Below are 15,599 nucleotides of genomic sequence, written 5' to 3'. Positions count from 1 at the left end.
CTGTCTTGCACCCCAAAACACAAGGCTGAGTCTCATTACTTTAGCAGAACAAGCTTTATTTTACTTAAAACAGGAACAGCATGGTTATTTATTGTAGTGGGATCTACCACTCTCCGATACATAAACACAGGAAACGGGCAGGGTCAGGACCAGGTCAGTGGTCAAGTAATACAGTTCCTGGCATTTATAATGTTCCTTGTCTCACCCATTGACGATAGGCTTGTAGTTGCTTCCATAGCGCTGTGCTGCGAACATGCAGTTGCCACAGCAACGGTCTAGCAGCCCTCAAATGAATCTTTGCCATGTCGCCCCCATTGGAGGGGGGCCCCTAAAGAGTTCAGAAACCTCACAATATATAGAGCCATAACAGAATGAATTATTAAACATGGAAAAGGACTGAATGTAACTCAAGGGTTAACTAAATGCAGCTTAAAGCTTAAACATGTGACATTTCTGCCTGGTCTTAGAGAAACCTCCAATGAGATTTTCCAAGGTTAGAATGAGATAAATGAGTAAAGAACATGCCTCTATAAAGTGAGGATAAACTAATGGGAATGCCCAAACACTCCTCCTATGAAGAAGTGATAAGATCAATAGAACGATCTGCAAACACCCTTCCAGGAAGTGGCATTCAGAATAATGGGAGAATCGACATGAGTCAGAAATTACATGTGACTTTAGTTAATTGGATAATGTGATAAAGTTCTGCATATTAAGAGTCAGATAATGTGATGCATTAGATGAGGTAATGGTCATAGAAAAGTAAAAAAGATTCCATGGACTGAGACATTTGAGCATAACTCTGTGCAAATAAAGAAATGGACTGCATTCTCATCTAGGCTCTATGACTGCCTTCCTTTATTATACAGGAAAGTTTTTTTTTTCCATGACAACTTTAAACCCTGAGGTTGTATGTTTAGATCCCACTACTAACACTGTGTGACGACAAACAAGTCACATGTGTCAGTGGTCCAACTGTAAAAAAAAAAAGGGATGTAACCAATTCTATCTCAGATGCTTTAACACTAGAATACCTGAAGCCTGCAAAAATATTCAAAATGCCAGGCCACCTTAATTTCACTCACACTTCCTCATCACTGCGTTAATTGCACCGCGATATTGTCTTTGTTTTGCAAGTGTATCAATCAGCAGGTAGCCTGTTCTCCCATCCCCCACTCAGGCAGCTGACATCAGACACAAACTTCTCAAAGATGAAGTCTGTTTATCTGGGAGTGAGGTGTCTAGAATTGTATAAGAATATAATATATCATTATTGGAAACACATACATTTCATGTGTGCTCAGTGTCTACAATGATCTGTGTAAATGTAGGATGACATTTCTTGCAAGGCAAGAAATGCTGAACACATAACTGAAACAGAAAACGTTTTAATATGTTATAGTAAAAACAAAATATTGACATGAAGTGTATAATGTATGAAGACTGTGGTTCAAATATCAACCAAACGCTTTCACAAAAGGTATAACAAAATAAGTTTGTTTTTTCTTTGGTTTTATTTTTTAATAATTCAATTTACATGTTTCTGTCAATGTATGAAAACTGAAACCCAAATATGTAAAGCACAGACGTTTGCATGTATGTGTTTTCGTCTTTCACAGAGGAAACACGGCGGTCTCACAGGTATCTGCTTCGCTTGTGCAGGGGTAAGAACTGCTGTTTCGTAATCAAGACATTGCTGCTTAGATCCTGGGTGGTCCCTGCATTTAGTGCTTTGAGTGGTGGGCTCTTATTATTCTTACTATTATATAATAAAAATATAATTTGATTTGAGTCTCTAACAACTCAATGAAACAAGTGTGCTTTTTATTTAAGAATAAAACTGAAAAAAAATGAATAATAAAAAAAATAAAAGCACATATAAGTTAATCTTAACAGCCTGTGTAAAGTCATGGTACTTTTTGTTAGTCAGTTCATGCTCCCCCCGATCTGACACTGTTAGTTTTCAAATAAAGATGCGGTATAATAAAACAAGCGTACTTTTATGTGTGATTAGTTTTTTATTCAGTTTTATTCTTATTCTTATCTCATGTTAAGTGAATTACCCAGTCAGTATTAACTAATTTTATATGTTCTTCAGTCTATTACATCTACATTTAGGCTGAGGTCCATAACTAAATTTTATTCATTGTTCTGTAGCATTAATCCCTATTAAAGATGTAAGAAGCAGTGAGACGGTGTACTCAGTAGTTTACCTACTGGCCCAGGATTAACAGTGTTCATTGTATCAACATCCTATGTTTCAAATGGCATGGATTCCTTTATGGTGGTAGTCTGGACTCAGTAAAGAGTCATTTGTTTGAATGTTTATTCATCTTAGTTTGTTATGTTTTAATTGGAATATAGTGCCTCTTTAAAAACTTACAGATAAATAGAGAGTATTTTATTTGTCCTAAGGGAAAATGTAACATTTACAGAAACTCAAGAAATACAGAAATATGAGGGTAGTTTATGTGAAAGCTGGCTTATATTCATAGTGATTTGTCAAGGCTTTTCCCATTCATTTCATAACAATATGTTTATTTTTGACTAGCTGTGTTACCTGGCTTAGCCCAGGAAATTTTGTATGGCAATGGGGCTCAGGGTTAGTAACAAATTCTAACTATCATGTTGCTTATGTTTTAGTGCTAATGACTAACAACAGATATGCAGTATGTACAGTTAATCAGCAGCTCTAGTCAGGATATGCTAAACTGAAGTAGTGAGTCTTCAGCCGGGATTTGAAAGCTGAGACTGAAGGGGCATCTCTTATAGAAGCAGGCAGACCATTCCACAGTGTAGGGGCCCTGTAACTAAAAGCTCGACCTCCCACTGTTATTTTATTAATCCTTGGAATCATAAGCAGACTGGCATGTTGAGATCTTAATATCCGCTCTGTAAGTCATGACAAGTTCATACAAGTATGCCGGACCTTGGCCATTTAAGGCTCTATATGTTAAAAGGAAGATTTTGAAATCCGCCCTAAACTTAACCAGGAGTCAGTGTATGGATTAAAGAACTGGGGCCTCATGCATAACGCTGTACGTGCAAGTAACACTAAAACATGCCGTATGGACAAAAGCAGAAATGTGTGTACACATAAAAAAATCCAGATGCATGAATCTATGCGTACGCCAACTTCCACATTCTTCCGCTACATAAATCCCGGTCAGCGTGAAAAGTAATACACGTGCAAGTGCCTGCTGCCACTTCCCAACCCCTCTTAGAATTATGCCTTTTTGAATATGCAAATCAATATAAATAGCCCCTTATGTTTTGTAAAAAGACAATGGCAAAAGCACGGGGGAAAAAGAAGAATTTCAACGAATACCAGGTAGAGGCAAGGGTAAAAGTACTATTTGTTGGTATAAGCAGTGATATAATCAACAAAAGGAAGTTGATCTCGTGACAGAGTGGCAGAGAAACTCGAAATTTCAATTTCAGAAAGTCGCAAAGTGCCCGAATTAAATAAGAAGTGGTCAGATATCAAAGTCGCTGTGAAAAGGCAAGTTGTAGCCCACCGTCTGAGTGTCATATGAAAGCATATTAGGGTACAGAGAAAAGACAAAAAAATAGGGACACAGTTGAAAAAAGTATAAATTTCAACTTTAATCTTGAAATTTCCACTTTAATCACGTAGTTTATTTTGTCATTAAAATAGAACATCATAAACTTCATCTTAAAATCGTTTAATTCACTAGTTTATCAAATCCCATTGTAACTAAAGTAACACATTAAATGCTTTTCGTATTGTATATGTTCTTCTATATAGTCTATGTGTGTGAATCACTATATGCTTCTTAAATGGCCTTTCTCTTCAGCTGACAGGACACAAAATCCATTACATTTATGATATGACAGCTCTCTTAACAATTTAAATACTAAGATGTATACTTTATATCATTTTAATAATGATATGAATTAAAGCTCTGTGGTGGACTGGCATCCTGCCTGGGAGTTTGTTTCCTGCCTTGTGCCCTGTGTTGGCTGGGATTGGCTCCAGCAGACCCCCGTGACCCTGTAGTTAGGTTATAGTGGGTTGGATAATGGATGGAGGAATTAAAGCTTGTATTAAACATGGGGACACGGTGGCACAGTGATAGCGACGAGTTGGCGCCCTGTCCAAAGATTGTTCCTGCCTCCTGCAAGATGCTTGCTGCGCTGTGCACGACCTTCAATTAAATAATTACTGCAGCAGTACTGTATCTCTCAAACATACTAACCCAACAATTCCTGTCCTTTCTTTTCTTTCTCAAAGTAACCAATCGTCAAATGATCAGCTCTGTAATAGATGCCATGCCATCTGTAAGCTTAGAACTATGATTCTTCAAAACTTTTATGGAACGTTGTAACATATTCGTAGTATATGTTTAATTATTCCATGCTTTACTGCATTTTATCTTAAAAATTATATCAAGAGCTCCATGAAGACAACGCTTGAAAAATCTAAATCGACTTAGAAGCCAGTCGCCATCATATGTAAATACGCGCTTTATAAATTGGCTCAGGTTGTGCAATATTATAACTGTAGTGCAAGTTTACAGTGAGGTGATTGTACTTATAAGTACAAACGGTTCTACCAGGAGCACTTGATGGACTGATTGAGTGCATTTAGAGCTCTTGGGATGAAACTGCTTCTGAACCGCAAGGTCCCTACAGGAAAGGCTTTGACGCGTTTGCTGTATGGGAACATTTCAAATAGATTGTGCGCATGGCTGAGGCAGCATGTGCTTGATGTTGTATCCCGATAATCCGATCAGATGCTGTACAGCTGTGATTCCACACTCAGATACAGTGGGTTAAATACTCTGAGTGGTGCACTGACAGTAATAACGCTAAAGCAGCAAAACTATTTGGAATAGTTTGGCCATTCTGTGCTCCATTATATGATTACAGGTTGATTACAATCAGATGCATCAAACTAATAAATGATATCCGGTTAATTTCAGTGTATTTGTTAAAGCCGCATCAGGGATGTGAATTTAAAAAATAAAGGGAAACCACACAGGAACAATAGCACTGCTTTGATGCTGGGTGCCACCAGTTTGCAAAACTGAGCGGAGAACTTGTGTACACAAGGGATTGAGCTAGCATGAAAATGTGCATGGCTTTACGCCAAATTTAGTTTTTATACATCGCAATGTGAGCGTGGAAACGGGTGTACACAACATTTTTGTGTGTACACACCGTTTATACATGAGACCCCAGGAGTTGTGTGTTCATATTTTTTGTTCTTGTAATAATTCTTGTAGCAGCATTTTGTATTAACTGGAAGCTGTATAAAGAACAATTTTGAATACTGCATTGCACTAGTCAATCCTACTAGAAATAAATGCATGAATTAATTTCTCAGAATCCTTTTTATTTAGAAAGTGCCTTAATTTCCCAACATTTTTAAGATGGAAGAAACATGATTTGGACAACTTTGTAATGTGCACTTTAAATGACATGCTAGAGTTAAAGATAACTCCTAGATTGCAGGCTGATCCAGTAAAATGAATAGTGATTCCAACTGAGTTAAATGATAACAAAATATTGTGATCAGCGTCATTCACTCCAATAATTAACATCTCTGTTTTATCGGTGTTTAAAGATATGTAGTTCTCATCCATCCACTCCTTTAATTCACTAACACAACTAATTAAAGACAACATTGGAGAAATTTCTTTTTGTCTAAAAGAAAAGTATAACTGGGCGTCATCTACATACAAGTTAAAATTAACATTATGTTTCCTAATGATATATCTTAGTGGAAGCATGTAAAGTGAAAACAATAAAGGTCCAGTGCTGAGTCCTGCTGGACATCATATCTCACTTCTGTGTATAATGATAGAGCACCATCAGCACATTTCTGTACATGCTGGAATCGATTTGATAAATAAGAACTAAACCAGGCGAGCACAGTGCCTGTAAGCCCGACATCATTTTCTAGCCTGTGCAGTAAAATAGAATGGTCAATGGTGTCAAATGCTGCGCTTAAGTCTAACAACATATGCTGACAAGTCAGCTTTAACCCCAAGTTTGTAATAGAGAGGGAGAAAGCAGGCTAAGTATTTGTTTTGCTGAAGATCTGATTGAGCAGAGCTTATTATTTTTGGATTTTTGGAAGAATGTTTTAGGTATTCGCTATGTGACAGATGCACTTTTTTTAAACATTTTTTGTTTGTTTTCATCTTAATTCATCATTGCAGTTTTTTATGAAACTTTTTTTAGAAATTACCTGCAGCCTTTTTTCTTCAATAAATATAGTATACTCATTTATTTCTTAAGTCAGCTGTGTCTGCCTCCCTTATTGTCCCACTGACTCTCTGTCCCGATACTTCATGTCCCCAAGTGTCTGTTAAAGCTTGTGATAGAGAATCCGGGGCATGACACAATGGTTAAATGATAATGATAAGCTATGAAGTTAATGCAAACAATTGTGCTCTGTGTATTCCTTCCCCTTGGTGCTGCAAGTAAGGTTAAAATACACAGTTTTGTCCAGTAGTACATTCTGCAATACACAGAGCAAATTTCATAAGATCATCCCAGACATGAAAGATGCAGTGATCTCTTCAAAGTTTGTTTTATTATGTCTGCCTAAAAGCTCTAAAAGATTAATGCATTTTCTAAATTCTAACTGCCTGAAAAAAAAAAACTGAGCAACTGAAGACTGGAAATCTATTTACTCTGCTGTTCCATTTTAATGAATCATACATTACCCAATGTCATCAATCAAAGATTTAGCTAAGGGAGAGTCTGATGAATTTCACAGGTGCATACTTGCTGTGATAAGAAAGAAGCCATGATGTAAACTGAATTTTCAGTTCACATTGAGACTGAATAGCCTGCTAGTCTTACATTACAAAAACACTTTCACTTTCAACTTTTGGATTTTAAATTGTATGTAGATAGATAGATGGGTGGCACGGTGACGCAGTGGTAGCGCTGCTGCCTCAAAGTTAGAAGACCCGGGTTCACTTCCTGGGTCCTCCCTGCGTGGAGTTTGTATGTTTTCCCCGTGTCTGCGTGGGTTTCCTCTGGGTACTCTGGTTTCCTCCCACAGTCCAAAGACATGCAGGTTAGATGCATTGACGATTCTAAATTGTCCCTAGTTTGTGCTTGGCGTGTGGTGTGTGTGTGTGTGCATACGCCCTGCGGTGGGCTGGCACCCTGCTTGGGGTTTGTTCCTGCCTTGTGCCCTGTGTTGGCTGGGATTGGCTCCAGCATACCCCTGTGACTCTGTAGATAGGATATAACGGGTTGGATAATGGATAGATAGATAGATAGATAGATAGATAGATAGATAGATAGATAGATAGATAGATAGATAGATAGATAGATCTATCTATCTTTATTGTCATTATCACTTTTACAAAGGAACAACGAAATTGAAGGTGCAGTCGACTCAGTGTAAGGCATAAGAGTTAAAAAGACAAACCGAATAGTAATGAAAGTACTTTACAAAATATACAAATTGCACTTGTTGACTTATGGTCTATATTGCACATTGGGAGAATGATATAGAGCAGTTTTATTCTGAGTTCAGGGCCATGATTGCTTTTGGATAAAAGCTGTTTTTAAGGCGGTTTGCCCTGGTTTTCATTGCTCTGTATCTCTTGCCAAATGGTAAAAGCTAGAAGAGGCAATGTCCGGGATCTGATGAATGCTGTGAAATGTCTATTGATTTTTGGGGCATTGGGAGGTGTAGATTTGCTCCAGAGTGGGGAGGGTACAACCAGTTGTTCTCTCCGCTGTCCTGACGACCCTGTGGAGCGCTTTCCTTTCTGAGGAAGTGCACCTGCCGTACCACACACACACAATCTGTACGTGAGCACACTCTCGATGGAACAGTGATAAAAGGCAAGGAGCAGATTTTTGGGGAGATGGTTCTTTCTGAGGATTCTCAGAAAATACAGTCTCCTGCACCTTCTTCAGCAGCCCCTTAGTGTTGGCACTCAAGGTCAGATCATCCTCCAGCTCAATGCCCAGAAACCTAAACACCGGGAACCTCTCCACACAGGCCCCGCCAATGAGTGACTGGATGTCAGTTTTGTTTTTTGTCAATAACAAGCGCCTTTCATCTTTCATGTTGATTTTTTTCACTTCCTAAATAAAATAATATAGATAAGTGTTTAAAGGGAAAGATCAGAAAAATAAGATCAAATTGTATTACTAGGTGCGGCTGGATTGATTTATTATTTTTCTTGTAAATCATTTAGGTAAAAACCAACTGATCCTTTTCCTTTTTTCTGTTGTCAAATTTATTTTTTGCCAAAATAAAACAAGGTCGAGTAATATACAGTCAAATGCAAATAAAGCATGTAGCCAAGAAAGAAGAAAATGGAATATAAGAATATAATAAGTAGAAACAATAATAATGAAAAACATACACCCATGACTTCACTCTCCCATCAACCAATCTTTTTCCTGCATGTTTTGTTATTGTGTACCTTTTAATTTTTACTCATTGTCTCAGGTTGCGTACCAAGTAATGTTTCTTTTCACTATATATACTGATAATAAAGTAGTAGCTAACATGCGTTTGACTGGAAATATATCCTAGCTGCTATTTTAATTTTTGTGCAGTCAGCCCTTCTAGATTGTTTGCATAAAATATGCGAAGCACCTACTGCGATAGCCATGTCTGTCTGTCTGTCGGCATGAAACAATTCCCCCAAACATGAACCAGTTTTGCTGATAGATAGATTTTTACCTTGAGAGTGATTGTTTGAATATGTATATTTTGTTTGTTTTCCTCTTTTACTTGTATGACAGCCACTCACGTGGCCAATGAGTGTCAGGTAGATGGAGGAAAGCAGCACATACTAGCACCTCAAAAAGCAGACCCCTTCCCCTGCTGATTTAGGTAAGTTTGCTTATAGAGCTGAAAAAAGTCAGTTTTCTGGAAATAAATGAAAGGGGAATACAGTTATGTAAGCACAGAATACACAGAATTGATTTAACAATATTATCTGCAGATTATTATTGTAAAAAAAAAACAATCTTATCAAATTACCAACTAAATGGACTTTAAACTAATTAATTACACAGGAAAGGTGCAGCAGCCCTAAATGATATAAATAGAGGTTGGGTATGGAAATTTACATTGGCTTCGGAAGGTGAGGAGTTTCAGGGGAGCAAGCCGCTGATATCTATTGCCCAGCCCCTGACCTTTCAGTCCCAGATGTACATGAACAATTATGGCATACCCCTGCTTTCTTGCTTATTGTATACAAAATAACCCCTGATCAATGGTAAAAGTTTTATTTAAAATACAGTACATGTACAACTTACAGAAAACCCCTAGGAACAGACTGCCGCTCTGCCATTTAATATACATGCATGAGTCACACAAAACCTTGCTTAGTGTTGATTACTTAGCGGTGTAACAATTACACAGAATGATCTGCATTAAAGTTTCTCTGTATACAAAGAGTCACTTTTGCTGCTGTATATTTTCAGACTGGAATTAAAAAATCTTTTAAGATTATTGTCACGTTTTGTATTCCTGTTATACAATAAATCAGTTCCTTTTCAAGTTCTTACTTATTCATATAATTTAAACAAATTACTGTTTTAAATAATATTAATAGCTAGATGGGTAACCTGTTTTAGTTATTGGATACTACTCTAGTGAGTATACTTTCAAAATGGTTAAGTTTAAGAAAACTGTTCCTCAGAGATCACTCAAGATCTTGCTCAGGTCTGTGTTGTCTGATATCCATTTTTCTTTGCTGGTGAATTTTATCCATTTCACTTGAAGTCTGTGTCTTTGGATGTTCTTCTCCAAGGCAAACTATGTCTGGCTGGTTTCCAGGTTCTCAGATGTTGTGCTCTAACTACTCTTCTCAGCCACTGGGATATTGATGCTGAGTGGAATGTGGGTTATATCCTGCGACTGAGCTCCACTAGAATGACTTGACCTTTCTCTGATGAGATAATGGTCAGTGTGAGGTGCCTGCCTCTCCTCCTTCAAGCACTTTATCCACCGTTGATGTATTTTTAAGCTTTTGATGGATGTTTCTTTGGACTAGCTGCAGTTACATACTCAGAACTCATGTCCCGTAGCTGATGTTATAAGTGCTGTGCCGGTTGTCTGTTTCATCATTGCATTCATGCTAGGGTCGGTTAGAGGATTGTCAGACGATTCTTCTTTGGACATTTTGTAGACATAAGGGGTGACTCCTATGCACTTACCAAGCCATCATGGATAGCTAGTCCATGACAGCCCCACTGGGGTCTTTTCCATCCTGTCAGCTGTCTTTCCAAACCATTACATGGTCTTTCCCAAGTTGCCAGCTACACTTTCAAAGCAGTCACTGGGTTTCCCCAGGTGAAATAAGTTCTTTACAAAATGGTAAACAGTTTGTATGTACTTACTGAAAGTAAATAAGCTGAAATTAAATAAAGGTCAGATAATATCAGTTACATGATTTCTTTAAGAAACTGAAGCTAACTAGCAATTAAGTAGTGAATTTCACAAGACACATGAAATATTTCTAAACTTTGTACGTTTAGTTCTTCTTCAAAAGGTAGAAAAGGAGGCCCATTCTTACTTTTAGTTAAGATTAAAGAACATTGACCTTAAAATGCACAAATTGACTGCTGTTTTCCGGACACAATTAAACTAACTTCATTTTTTATTCTCCATAGTTCTACATCTCCTGCCAAACAAATTACCCCCCTGGAAACCAGAAATGACTACCTAGGGACTTGCTGGTAATACTAACTCTACATGGGGTAGGGCACCCCTGTGGAGCTGTTCAGTTAGAATTAGCAGAAGAGACTTTGCAGTCAATTATAGAACAGGCAAAACATGCAAGGCACAATAGGAGGGCTGACATTTCTGTCATGGGTGGTATTGTATTGATCCACATTACTGCATACACACAAAATCAATTTAAGAAGTCCTTCCACATTATGAACATGTATTTTATATGAACATAAAAAATAGAATGTGTTTATATTATTAATGTTAATGTACATGTCATTCATAAAATATTAAAAAGGACATTTGTATTTTCTGGAGGCATGGGTGTAGGTATTAGAGTGAACAGACTGGGTGAAGTGCCGATGTAGAATTTTCAAGACTGTTTTCCATTAAATTGACCTAACAATTTCATAAGTTATTAGGACATCTTTTTCCTATGACGTTAACAGATGGACATGTTTTTTGATGAGGAGGTTTATTGTGCACTATGTTAGAGTGTCTGATAAAGATAGTAATCTATACTAATAAAAGGCAAAGCCCTCACTCACTCACTCACTCACTCACTGACTGACTCATCACTAATTCTCCAACTTCCTGTGTGGGTAGAAAGCAGAAATTTTGCAGGCTCATTCCTTACAGCTTACTTATAAAAGTTGGGCAGGTTTCATTTCGAAATTCTATGCATAATGGTCATAACTAGAAGCTATTTTTCTCCATTTACTGTAATGGATATCAGCTCGAAAGCCGTGAGGGGCGGAGTTTCGTGTGACATCATCACGCCTCTCACGTAATCACGCATTACGTAGAAAACCAGGAAGAGCTACAAAACGCGCTGAAGAAAACATGCATTATATAATTAAGAAGGCAGCAAAACAATTAGAAGCGAGCGAGTGACATATAAAACCATATTCAGCGGCTCACGTGAACTGACGCAGTGCACCGACAAAAGGCAACAGTTCCAAAGAGTGCTGAACAAAAACCGAATTACACTGCTACACTCAAATAGACAAACCACACGCCGTGGTGCAATAGTAGAGCCTTCGCCTGTAGCGCCGACGTCCGAGGTTCGATTCCCGAGAGGGGATGCACCAAGTATGTACGCGCACTTCTCGATTCATTTTAACCTCGCATCCCCTTAGTTTGAGACGTATGAAAACGCATGCGGTTTACGCAAAAAAAGACAGATCACCTATTGAAGCTTCATGAATAATGGATACTTTATTCGCGATCAATGATTGTTTTGGTAAAGCCATACTCAGTGTACTCATTAGATAAAACGATAAAAAAGTAAGAGCGAGGGGACGATAACTTACTGAGGCACACAAGCAAAACCACAATAGCACGCAGGCTTGATGTTCTGTAGTTCGCGTCAACTCGATCTGACTTGCGCGATCACATTCCAAAAAATATTTCTTTTCAAGTTCTATTTAGTCCATATGTGTCAAACTCAAGGCCCACGAGCCACATCCAGCCCGGCGTGTAATTATATCAGGCCCGCAAGATCATTTTATATACTGTATTATTGTTATTAATGGCCCGGGGATATGAAGCGCTGGTAACACAATACCCTACAGATCCCATAATCCAGCGCTTCAGCTGCCTTGTCGAACACTTACCACGTTAATCAAGTCTAGCTTATGATGCTACAAGGTATTGCCAAGCTAGCCCACACGATGCCAAAGAGAAAAGGTGATTTTGAACATAGAGCCTTTAAAAACCGATGGGAGGCTGAGTATATGTTTACTGACATTGCCGGTAAACCTGTGTGTCTCATTTGTGGAACGTGTGTACAAAAACTGGGGTCTCCTACCCAGCAAAAGTTGAGCAGCCGGCACGCGTGCATAGCTGTGCCGGCCTTCGAGACGCTGACTGCGCTTCTGCCCTAAGTCAAAGGGAGCACTTTTAATTTTTTTCATCCTCCCCCTGAGTTATAGCCCAGACAAGTGCAAACACGGGACCCCTTTTCTACACCACGGCAAAATAATATTAAGGCGATTCACACTTTCTTTTCCACGTATACGATTATCAGGTCCTCAGCTCATGATGAAGATACGCACATGAGTGGAGGACTGACAGTGCCATCACAGCCGATTAATGGCAGGGACGCCTCACCAGTCTGCATAAGACCCCAAAAGGCGATCATAACGCCACGAACACTTCTCTCTATACTATATAAAAGAAAAAGGCAACATTCCTTTCTTTACACCTTTTTCTTTTTATCCCAAACCAAAGCCTTTCTCTCTTAACACTGCAGAGGACACAAAACAAATTTTCTTTAATTTCTGGTAATACCGGTAAGGCACATTACCAGAGGCAGAAATTTGAACGTTCACATAGAAAATGTAATTTCTATACCACAGCCGTCGTGTAGCGCCTTTCAAAATGGATCTACTAATGAGAGATGATCCATATACATTTTAGCTGCTGTTAGCACTACTTACCTGTTCTGTTATACCGTCTTTTAAAATGTAGTTTACCCACAACCACTGAATAGTGCTCAATGTACCTGTACTTCTTAAAACGTTAATGTTTTACTGTTTAATAACTTATAGACTATATTTTATTATTTTTCCCTTGCACTCAGTGACCAAAGCTATACACACACATATAGACACATACATATATATACACATATATATACCTGTGTGTATGTTTGTATGTATGTTTATATATATATACACACACACACACACACACACACATACACACACACACATACATACATACATACATATACACACACACACATATATATAATTTGTGTGTGTGTATGTATGTATGTGTGTGTATATATGATGTAGATAGATATGTATATATATATGTGTGTATATGTAGATATCTACTGTATATACATATGTATATATGTATATAGATATGAAGATATGTATGTGTATATATATATATATATATATATATATATATATATATATATATATAGACTCAAACCCATTATGAAAGCAGCAATCCAAGCTGTGAGAAAACAGTAAAAAGGAGGCGGTCAGACGTCAGTGGTACATTTTCTAATGCAGCTAGATCTAAAACAACTTCGTGACGCTGCCAAAATACACAAAACAATTACTTTCACAATCATGTTACCTTATTTTTCAAATGTTTCCTTTTCTTTTTCATAACTTCTTTAACACACGACATTGCTAAGCGGTATTTTGTATATATATATATATATATATATATATATATATATCACAGCGACACTCATAACAGTGACAAAACAATTACATTGACAATCATCCATCCATTGTCTAACCTGCTGAATCGAATACAGGGTCACGGGGTCTGCTGGAGCCAATCCCAGCCAACACAGGGCAGGAACCAATCCTGGGCAGGGTGCCAACCCACCGCAGGACGCATACAATCACACTCACGGGCCAATTCAGAATCGCCAATCCACCTAACCTGCATGTCTTTGGATTGGGGAGGAAACCGAGTGCCCAGAGGAAACCCACGCGAGACACGGGAGAACATGCAAGCTCCGCAGGGAGGACCCGGAAGAACCCGGTCTCCTAACTGCGAGGCAGCAGCGCTACCACTGCGCCACTGTGCCGCCCCCATTGACAATCATGTTACGTTATTTTCAAAAGTTTCCTTTTGTTTCTCTTTCCTTCTTTAACACACTACTTCTCCGCTGGCGCGGGTATTCTGCTATCTATGCTAATAAAAGGCAAAGCCCTCACTGACTCACTGACTCAGCACTAATTCTCCAACTTCCCGTGTAGGTAGAAGGCTGAAATTTGGCAGGCTCATTCCTTATAGCTTACTTACAAAAGCTGGGCAGGTTTCATTTCGAAATTCTACGCTTAGTGGTCATAACTGGAAGCTATTTTTCTCCATATACTGTAATAGAAATGGCGGTGGGGGTGGAGTTTCGTGACATCATCACGCCTCCCACGTAATCGCGTGAACTGTCAACGCAGTATATAGAAAACAAGGAAGAGCTCCAAAAGCGCTGAAGAAAACATGCATTATACAATTGAGAAGGCAGCGAAACAATAAGAAGCGAGCAACTGTCACATACAACCATATTCATGAGTGTAGCTACTTGAAACAAAGCGGTGTAAACCTAAAGTTTAAATTAAGTTCATAAACAGGCTGCGCTGGCGTTTGTCATGCCCACGGCTAATGCGGGATACTAGTTTAATGAGAGGACGAGGATATAAACGAGAGTTTTGATCACTTTGTAACTAAGTTAAAATTGCTGTTGAAGGGCTGTACTTATGCAAATTCCGAGACTGTCTTTGTGGGGAATTGACAGTTAAGGCGGGTGGGGAGTCACATCATCATCTCCCTTCCATTCACCTCATTTCGCCCTGAGCTGAGCTCCGCAGCTAACGCAGCGTAACGTGGAAGCAAGTTTGTGATGCTGCCACCAAATACTCACAGAAAAATCCACAAGTTAATACACACTCTGTCTCTAGAGTTTCTCCACATTCTGAATCCTCCAGGCACTACTTACAAAAGGTTACATTGACAATCGTGAAGTTATTTTTAAAATGTTTCCTTTTCTTAGCACAAGCACAGCTGAGAAGCTTTGATGCATGTGCTCCATAACGTTAAAAATAACATATTTAATCATACTTTGCATTCCAAGCAAAGGGGAACTTCTCTCAATGCATGATTTCCTGGTACACCGATTACATTGATCAGCTTCCCGATTCATTTTACCCTCCCAACCCCTTGGTTTGAGAAGAATTATGTCAAAATATGAGGTTAACGCAGAAAAGCAGATCACCAATTGAAGGTTTATGAATAATGGATACTTTATTCGCCATCAATAATTGTTTTGGTAAAGCCATACTCAGTGTAATCCCCCTTCCATTTTATAATTTTTCCGTGACTAGCCATGATTAAATGAACTGTAAAAAGTAAGAGCGAAGCGAGGGTGACTTATTCA

Source organism: Polypterus senegalus, chromosome 10 (genome assembly GCF_016835505.1).
Source record: "Polypterus senegalus isolate Bchr_013 chromosome 10, ASM1683550v1, whole genome shotgun sequence".
In the NCBI taxonomy this organism is placed as follows: Eukaryota; Metazoa; Chordata; class Cladistia; order Polypteriformes; family Polypteridae; genus Polypterus; species Polypterus senegalus.
The sequence above is the reverse complement of the archived record's forward strand: the minus strand, read 5'-3'. Positions refer to the sequence as shown.